Source organism: Scardinius erythrophthalmus, assembly GCF_964197995.2.
Source record: "Scardinius erythrophthalmus genome assembly, chromosome: 19".
NCBI classification, from domain to species: domain Eukaryota; kingdom Metazoa; phylum Chordata; class Actinopteri; order Cypriniformes; family Leuciscidae; genus Scardinius; species Scardinius erythrophthalmus.
In genome coordinates, this window is record NC_138239.1 from 38,657,570 (window position 1) to 38,667,546 (window position 9,977).

The 9,977-nt window shown below is 37.6% G+C and overlaps 1 long non-coding RNA gene across 1 annotated transcript; it reads left to right on the forward strand.

Annotated features, from left to right (window-relative positions):
• The first annotated feature begins 2,399 nt into the window (after positions 1-2,399).
• Positions 2,400-9,776, forward strand: LOC308679644. Its single transcript, XR_014028832.1, has 3 exons — positions 2,400-3,069; positions 5,847-9,110; positions 9,600-9,776. It is a non-coding gene; the product is annotated as an uncharacterized lncRNA (long non-coding RNA).
• The last annotated feature ends 201 nt before the right edge of the window (positions 9,777-9,977 follow it).

Sequence of the window (9,977 nt, forward strand, 5' to 3'; positions counted from 1 at the left end):
TGTGTGTGTGTGTGTGTGTGTGTGTGTGTGTGTGTGTATGTTACTAAGTAATCAGACGCAGCATTTTCACCTGCTGGACCAGAAAATGGTTGGAAAAATCCCACAGATGCATTGAACGAGGAACACATCTACAGACCAGAAGATCACTGAGGACCTTTGAAGACAAGGCAGGAAGAAAACACCTAGAAACCACTCATTATACCCTAACAACACCCTGGAAACCATTCAGAATACCATAGAAACCACCTAACAACACCCTAGTAACCATTCAGAACACCTTAGTAACACCCTGGCAACCATTTAGAACACTCTAGCAATATCCTGGTAACCCCTCAAAATACCCTATAAACCACCTAGCAACACCCTGGTAACCCCTCAGAATACCCTATAAAATACCTAGCAACACCCTGGTGACCACTCAGAATACGCTAGAAAACACCTAACAATACCTGACCATTCAGAACACCCTAGCAACACCCAGTTAACCACTCAGAATACACTTTAAACCACCTAACAACACACTGACCATTCACAGCACCCTAGCAACATATAAACCTTTCCCTAGAAATTGCAGTAGAACCACCCAGGAAAGCACTCTAGGATTGTGAGTTTCGAATGGCTAACATCACTCATTTTTAGTTTGGAATTGGAAAGTCTTGTTTGTTTATTCAGATCGTGATCATATGCATGTATGGACATCTATATGAAGGGATTTTAGCGCATCATTGAGCTTCAGATGACAAACGATGTTCTGAAGTTGCTCTTGCTCGAGCGAACAGGAACAGAGTCATCAATTATTTCTAGACTCTATTCGCTCTCTGTAATTCTGCAGAAGCATATTAATACTGTAGTTTAGACCAAAATTATTTTTCTTCAGAGTTTTAAAGAGGAATTCGATGAAATGGAAGCGCAAAATTAAAATAATTTCTCTTGCAGCGTGTAAAACAATAGCACTCGCTTAGCTTTATTAAAATGCCCAATAATAACTGATTTAAAGGCTATAAAATTGTATTCATTAGAGGGTCGTAGTTGAAGAATTATTGGAAGTATACCTAAACGTGTCACTTTTATAGCAAGCGAGCGAGATCATATAATTTGAAAAGACTGTGATTATATTTGAGATTTGTCCTGAAGCATTAGCGGGAGCTCGTAAAGAGCTGAAATTTAATATGATGCTTTCAGTCAGTTTAATTGAATTTTAATTGCCACTTTGGGCAGAAGGTTTAGATCGGATCGATAAAATATTAAAGATTCAGTGCTTCGGTGTGGAACCTTCTCCGGTTTCGCACTGCAGAGGATCCGGCTCTGGGAAGCGCGGGTGTTTATGATGTGTTTTCCAGTGTCCGGAGCCGTCGTGCGACAGTACGGAGTGGATAAATTAGACAGAAGTGTGAGCGGTGGATTGCATTAATTAAGCGGCTGAGGGAAGAGCATTCGGTCACCTTCAGAGGGAAGCCCTTAATGTGCCAGAGCTATAAATATTTTGAAATGTCAGACCTCGCCGAGACCGCATCAGAGCCGAATCAGCCCCATAAATCAGCCGCAGAAACGGCCCGGACAGGAAAGATGGCTCTCTGGTATTTTAGAAATAATTACTAACACAAAAAAGGGTAATGAATGAAGCTATAAATTCCATTAAAAACAGACTAGTAGGGGATTATTTGTTAAAACTATACATTGCCTCACGAAAACGATCTTTAGTGAATCGTTCCTTCCAGCCATAACCGACTCGAATGCGAAACGGTTCGCATGATGTCATTGAAGCGGCTGATTAACGGTCTGTTAATTGGTCGAGCTCAAAGTGAGTTACACAGAGTCTGATATGACATCAGATTAAGAAGATTACATTAGAGGCTATGGAGTGCTGCAGGGATGACGTATTATTGTCGGCCAGAACACATAAACAAGTGGCGTTTTATCCGCTTCCGTCCTCCTGAAGTCAATGGGTTTTTGGTCAAACGCCTGAAATAAGGTCAGTGGTGAACAGCTCTTGATATTAAAAATACATACAAAATACATCATTAAGACCCCCTTGTAAATGTTTTAAAGCTTTTAATTGTCTTGAAAAAGTGAACAAGCGTGTAAAGTTTTCAATGTTGTTTATATGTGTGGTGTTTTTAATATGCTTTAAGACAAACCATGTGTAAACTCATAAGTCGACACCATTGCTGAGTATTTCCTCCTTAAAACTGCAGTGAACCAAAGACAGCCTCAAACACACGCTTTGAAATCGCTGGTGTTTCTGACGTCACAAACTACCTTGTAACCAATCAGATCAACGTGTGATCGTCAACCAGTGGATCTCTGAGCTGAGTGAGTGAGTGGAGGCGGGGCTCATTTGCATATTCATAGCAAACCACGCAAACTAAATGAAGCAAGGGTGTCGAGTTACAGTCAAGGTATTTTAAGACGAAGAATTTTTTTTTTTTCAAGGAAAAAACATTTAAATATGTCATTTTGGTGATCAAAGATGAGTTTTAAGGGATACAATTATTGGCTACAGGGGGACTTTAAATGAGACTACAGAGGATGTCATTAAACAGGTAAACTCATCAACTCACTAGTCGCTTTCACAGTTTGTAATCGCTCTCTTGAAAACTATTCTAACTCAAACTTTCAGGGAAAATGTTTTTAAATAAAGACTGAAAGAGTTTAATGATGGTGAAGTTGAAGTCATGTGAAGTCCGTTTATAGCCCACGTTTAGCTTCTGCCGATTGCATTTAGGCTTCAAAATAGGTGATTTTTATGATGAACAACACAAGAATCATAAACTTTTGTTGCAGAGCTTATTTTCTACAATAACCCAAAAGGCAGTGGAAAAAATCCTATTTGGCCTGCAAGAATAAGTCATCACTACAAATCTTTAAATTTGGAAAGTGTTTTAGATTATCAAACATTTGTTGAGTTGTAGGGCATAATATAAAGAAAAACTTAAAAATACAAGACCATAAAGAATGTTTTTTTAATACATTTGTAGTGAGTGTGTAAATGTACAAATACAGTAAAGAGAGATGATGTTGAGGTCTAATGGGACAAATCACTAGTTTTACTATAGTCCCATATCTACGGTGACGCATTGCTGCCACATACTTATTATTTTTTCCCCTCAATTATGTCGTAATAACGAGATCTTATGTCGTTTTAACGACATCTTTTCTCGTAATAACGAGATCTTATGTCGTTTTAACGACATCTTTTCTCGTAATAACGAGATCTTATGTCGTTTTAACGACATCTTTTTCTCGTAATAACGAGATCTTATGTCGTTAAAACGACATCTTTTTCTCGTAATAACGAGATCTTATGTCGTTAAAACGACATCATTTTTTGCCCTTATAAGGACATGTGTAGTCATGTACAAAATATGCCTTTATCCACATACAATTGACAGCCTATCGCGCTTTTATCACACATTCAAAAAGCTTAAGCAAATAGTAGCAGCCCCCAATCATGCAAAATTAATCAATGAGGCTCTTTTTGAAAATATATTTTAAATAGGACTGTAAGTTTTTTTTTTAATATAATATATTATATATAAGATTTATTTTTGTTAATAGGCTATATATATCTTCATTCATTACCTAGAGATATAATTAAACAAAAAGTAGTCAAAACACATCTAAAAGAAAATTTTACAACATTGTGTTCTTATTTTGCTTAATTAACGAAATGTCAATCTTCGCCTTTATAACAGAAGATACAATACAATACAAAAATCTTCAAGATACAGCCTACAATCTTCACATGTATAACGGATTGTCACCTTATAAACAGTCCTTTGTGTGGTGGAATAAGCAATGCTATATAGAAATATATGGTTAGTATTTTAATTTAAATTTTATTTTATTATTTTATTAGTTCATTAATTATGCTAACTCAGCTAATTAAATGTGACGAGCTGGATACTTACTAATAAAATAATGTCAAATATTAAATGTAGGCTATTGATTAGAGTTGCCATAGACTAAAGGATTTTTCTAGTCATTAATTTAAGCAATTAGGACTAATCGCACGTTTATATTCAATCCTGGGTGCATGTAGGCTATATAGCCTATATTCCGCGCTCAAGCGCATGCATAAAACTCGCCGCAAAGCACCAGCAAAAGTAGGCTAATGATATAATAAATGTATCTGAAAAAAATAACGAAGCATTTTAATTGTTTATTAATTAACTAGTCTTTTCTAAATCAGTGTAGGCTGCCTGCAAACATATCTCCATACATCTCCGCTGTAATGTAGCCTAGATGCGCCTTTCATACGGACAGGATTACTTAATCAGATAGTAGCTACCGTATTGCTTTCGATTGGATTTTTTTTTTTCGTTGGTGGGAATTTTTTTTATTAACTTTATAGTTATATTTCTCATGTCTGTGAGGCTTGTCTATACACTGTTTTTCAGTTCATTTTTGAGGCGCGCTCCAATTCACAGAGATCATGAAAGCGCGCCCTGTTCGTTTTATTTTGTTTTACAAAGGCACACCGTTTTCTTGTTGTTGTGAGTTTACACAAATAAAAGTAGTTGCGACTGATGTATTATTATGTTCTGTATGACCAGAAATGATGGAGTATTTTAAGTTGTTTCCACTGTTGATAATGCGAGACAGAAAATGCGAGTGATGGCACCGGCGCCTTCATCCATGTCTAGTGCGCGCTCCACACTCCGCACAAACACTGGATATGCGCTTCATAATAGCGAACATTTATCTAGGTTAACGTTAGAGCGAGCGGTCATGCCAGACAGATAATCCTCCTCATGTTTAACTAATCAAATTCTGTTGCATTTTATTGCGCCAGTTTGAAAAGGGCGGCTGAAACACTTAGCCTACAGATAAACGCCCAAAGCTGGTGTTTTTCTTTAAACAAATTCGTTTAGACTTTAAAATAAATATTGTTTATGGGCTAATTAATGCCACAATAATTTGTTTATTTTATTGGCTAATTGTATTTTTCATTTTTGTTTTGCATTGAATACCATTGAATATTTTCATTGAATGCATTGAATATTCGCTGTGCACCGCAATACCACCCTCCCATAGAAAGACACGTTAAGAGCCACCTATTTTCTTTATAATAAAGGGAAGGAAAACGCTTAATGTATAATTAAATGCATTGCGTTCATATTCTTTATAACTGAAGCGTTTTCTTTATTATAAGGGTGTATTATTTCATTAAAAAAGGACTGTTTATAAGGTGACAATCCGTTATACATCTTGAAGATTTTTGTATTTTATTGTAGGCTATCTTCTTATAAAGACGAAGATTGACATTTCGTTAATTAAACAAAATAAGAACACAATGTTGTAAAAAATAAACAACTCAGGCTATGTTCTGTTAGATGTGTTTTGAATACTTTTTGTTTAATTATATCTCTAGGTAATGAAGATATAGCCTATTAACAAAAATAAATCTTATTAGGCCTATATAATATATCATATTAAAAAAAACTTAGCCTATATAAAATATATTTTTAAAAAGGGCCTCATTGATTAATTTTGCATGATTGGGGGCTGCTACTATTTGCTTAAGCTTTTTGAATGTGTGATAAAGGCGCGATAGGCTTTCAATTGTATGTGGATAAAGGCATATTTTGTACATGACACATGTCCTTATAAGGGCAAAAAAGATGTCGTTTTAACGACATAAGATCTCGTTATTACGAGAAAAAGATGTCGTTTTAACGACATAAGATCTCGTTATTACGAGAAAAGATGTCGTTAAAACGACATAAGATCTCGTTATTACGAGAAAAGATGTCGTTAAAACGACATAAGATCTCGTTATTACGACATAATTGAGGGGAAAAAATAATAAGTATGTGGCAGCAATGCGTCACCGTACATATCAGAGTAAATTAAATGCATTTTTCTTTGGACTGAAGTGGAAAAATATGATCTGCCGTCCATTCTAAGATGCATAAAGTTCTGAATGAAACCACAAACTGAGTCCAATCTGAACCCTTCACCGCTGCATCTGACACGACTGTAAAGAAGACACCAGTAGACACGCAGTATTATTAGCAGTATTAATTCATCGTTCCTGCCTGTTGAAGTGCAAGACATTGGAAACACATGATTTGCAGCAATAACAGACCCTGTCTCATGACGAGCGCTCTGTGCTTCTCAAAGAGACGTTGTGTCACTTGTGTGAGTATGTATATAAGCGAGGCGGCTCTCCTCAGAGACGCAGAACCACAATAGCTTCTGTCATGTATGGAGCCCATAGTGTGGAATTGCTTTAATACCGTTCCTTGTACAACAGCTGAAATTACTGAGCTAAAACTATACATTATGAATCATTTATTGTCCCCAGCTTATGTATTACCACCCAGGAAAATCCCAGCGAGGGCCCGAGATCCTCTCTGATGGACACGCCATTATTCACAGGCCAGCGTTTCAACTGCAGTAAAACACTCCTCTCGCTCCACAAGCCTCCGAGTCCCTCGCTTTAATCACACACTTTTTATCATCCCAAGCTGGAAAATACAATGTTCTCATTACTGCACGCATGTCAAAGTGACGCTGGATGAAGGAAGGAATATGCTCTGTTCTGCAGTGAAGCAAGGATGTTTTCAGTGAGCCCTCGCATTGAAAACGTCACCCTAGTTTTGGGTGAAAAGTCTCGGTTTGCAGTTTAAACACAAGCTTAACTGTTTTTGGTCAATTGCACAATGATGAGAAGCAGCTAAACACAACCTCTCTATAAATGAATAATATAAGGGCACAATGCATTTCAGTTTTCAATTGTGCTTTAGTACATGTTTTTCCAAAGCAGAGATCAATGCCTTAATAATGAGCGAGACAAAAGCAAGTAAAAAAAAAATAAAAAATAGCCAAACAACATGCATTATATCAGTTAAAGGATCATTAAATACTGCCGAGAGGAGAATCAAGCATCTATGTAAATAAAAAGACTGAATTAAATCTGTTCAGAATTTGCAACCAAATGCGACAGAAAAACAAATGTTAACGTTTACAAGGCATAAAAACGCTTGTACACAATCAAAGAACGTCAGATATCCCGTACAGAGTGTGTCCACTGCAGTAATGAAAGCTTTTGAAATCTGGATTAAATATATCCACAGCCACATAATGTTAAATGTCATGACTCCCACAGTCTTTTAAGACTAGAAATACATGCTATCCAATAATCCCTTAACATTAGGCTAAACGGCTAAACAAACATAAGCAGCAGAAACATAGATGTGAACTGCACTACCTGTGTTACAAGTACAGGTTTAGCATAGGGGTTAATATGACGTGAACCTTGCCTTGTCATAAAAAGGTCAAATGACATGATATTTTAAGATTTCTTACCTTTCACACAGCTATGAGGGTATTCAGGGTCCAGTGATATCATGCTTGTTGTATGCTTTTATATAAATTTCATGTTGCTTACGATTATGTTTTATAAGCATGCAGTGAATCAGCATTTTCCCCCCTTAGAAACAATATTACTTTGCTGTAATTCTGGATAATTTACTCAAAATGCCGATGACACTTATGCAACTGGAGCCTTCAGCAGAGACACGTGTTTGCCGTGGTAGACGTTATCATGCAGAGCTTTACTTTCACTGCGGGAGAACGAGTGCATTGCATCTGGTAAATGTGAGGCAAAACGGTCCATTAACTGTTGTCAATAAGTGTAGCGATGTATGAAGCGCCATCACTTTCAGAGCAGCTTTCGGTTGGTCGACGCATCGACTTCACGTGACCAACTTGAGGCCGAACCCGAAAATCTTTGAAAAGCAGGATCGCCGGATTGCTATTGTGATTACCGAATTTTAGCCACCGAAAATTCGCTTATCAAAGCCATGTGACAAGTAGCCTCGAGCGCGACACTCGCGACCCGCGAAGGAGTTTTGCGTCACGTGACGCTGTTTACCAAGAGGAAAATTCAAAATGAATGAACGCGGCTTCGCGGTGAGTACATGATGTCATGTTGTGATGATAATTTGGCCTTACTGCACTGTCCTGGATATGAGTGAATGAATTTAGCATGTAGTACTTTTCACCTGCTGTTTTATTTGGACATACTCATTTAAAATACTGTTTTTCACCTGAGGTATATTCGAATGTGACGTCACAACAAATCGTGCTTAGGGTGGTGCAGGTGTGACATGTTTTATTCCACGACATAAAATATATCAGTATCACCCCACTCACGATTATTTTAAGATGTTATGTGTCTTGAAAAGGCAGTTGTTAACAAGTGGCTAAATGGACAGAGGCTGTCGAGGAGATTAATCGTCATCATGCTGAACAGGTAAACTCAGTCCGCTTTTACAGCCTTGTTATGCTCGTATTCAAGCTCTTATAAACTATCCTAACTCAAACTTTCTGGGTAAATGTGTTTAGATAAAGACTGAGTTGTTGTTGGAAGCCTAGTGATGGTGAGGTTGAAGTCGTGGGACTGAAGTTCGCTTATAGCCTACCTTTAGCTTTTTACTTCTGGCAGCTGCATTTTGGCTTCAAAATTCATAATGGTTGTTTGATGGACAAAACATGCAAGTATCATAAACCTTTGTTGATCACAGAGTTTTTTTTTTTTTTTTTTTTTTTTTTTTCTCTGATAATCCAAAAGCCAATGGAAAAATCCTATTGGGTTTTTGTCGAGGGAACCAGTGTGATGTAAACTGCTGGTTGGCCTTCAAAGTGAGAGGGTTTGAAAAGTCAAAAACACCATAAGAATATCATAAAAGTGGTTGATATCTGACTTTATATGCATTATGTATGAAAATGGGATTATAGTGATTAATTATTTGTTCTTTTGACTCCAATCTTTACAATGGTTCAGTTGATCCAGATCATGACAACCATCCTAAAGATTCGGTCACGACTTGTTTCTTCACTTGGAATAAGGTGCAGGCCTAGACCACTGTTTTAATTTGTCTTTTATTACTTTTTAAGTAATCCCCCTGTGGTGAAAATAAAGCTTTAATCTTGTTTATATGTCTATGTGGTGTTTTTAATATGCTGTAAGACAAACCATGTGTAAGTTCGTAAGTCGACACCATTGCTGAGTATTTCCTCCTTAAAACTGCAGTGAACCAAATACAGTCTCAAAAACACGCTTTGAAATCGCTGGTGTTTCTGACGTCACAAACTACCTTGTAACTGTCACGGTTCATGAATTCACTGTCTCTCTCTCGTCTAACGTGCTGTTGTGTGTGTGTGTGTGTCTGTGGGCGTGGTCACTGATTATCAGTGATCAGTAGCGCCAGCTGGTTTCAATTGTATGTCCCTATATAAGCTCAGTAACTGGTGTCTCATGTTGTCAGATCGTTGTGGTTTTCCTGGTGTGTTTCCCGTGCTTGTTCCTGTGTTCCCCGTGCCGTTTGGATCTTCCTGTCGTCGTCGTGTCTTCCTGGATTTCTGCACTCTTCACGGATTCATCTAGCACTTCACGAGGGATTACCACTGGATCACTGCACCAGCACCTGTTGCCCACCGAGGTCCCTGCGTCACCACACCATCAGCGTTTGTGTCCGCCCACCTGTCCCGCTGAGTTAGCGATCATCTGTGTGCTGTGTTTCTGACCATCTGTGTGTTTTCAATAAAGAGCGTTGTTGCATATACATCCTGTCTGTCATCCGTTACAGTAACCAATCAGATCAACGTGTGATCGTCAACCAGTGGATCTCTGAGCTGAGTGAGTGAGTGAGTGGAGGCGGGGCTCAATTGCATATTCATAGAACCGTGCATACTAAATGAGGCAAGGGTGTCGAGTTACATTCAAGATATTTTAAAGCATGGAATAAAGGAAAAAACATTTAAAAATGTAATTTTGGTGATCAAAGAAAAGGGATAAAATTATTGACTACAGGGGGACTAAACTTTTCATTGTAATTGCATGAAAAAGATTAGCCAATACATTCTTCAAAATCAAAAAAAAAAAAAAAAGTCAGATGGATTTGGAATGGATTGAGTAAATGATGACAGAATGACCTGAGCGAAAGCAGTCCATGAGAAAGCTCTTT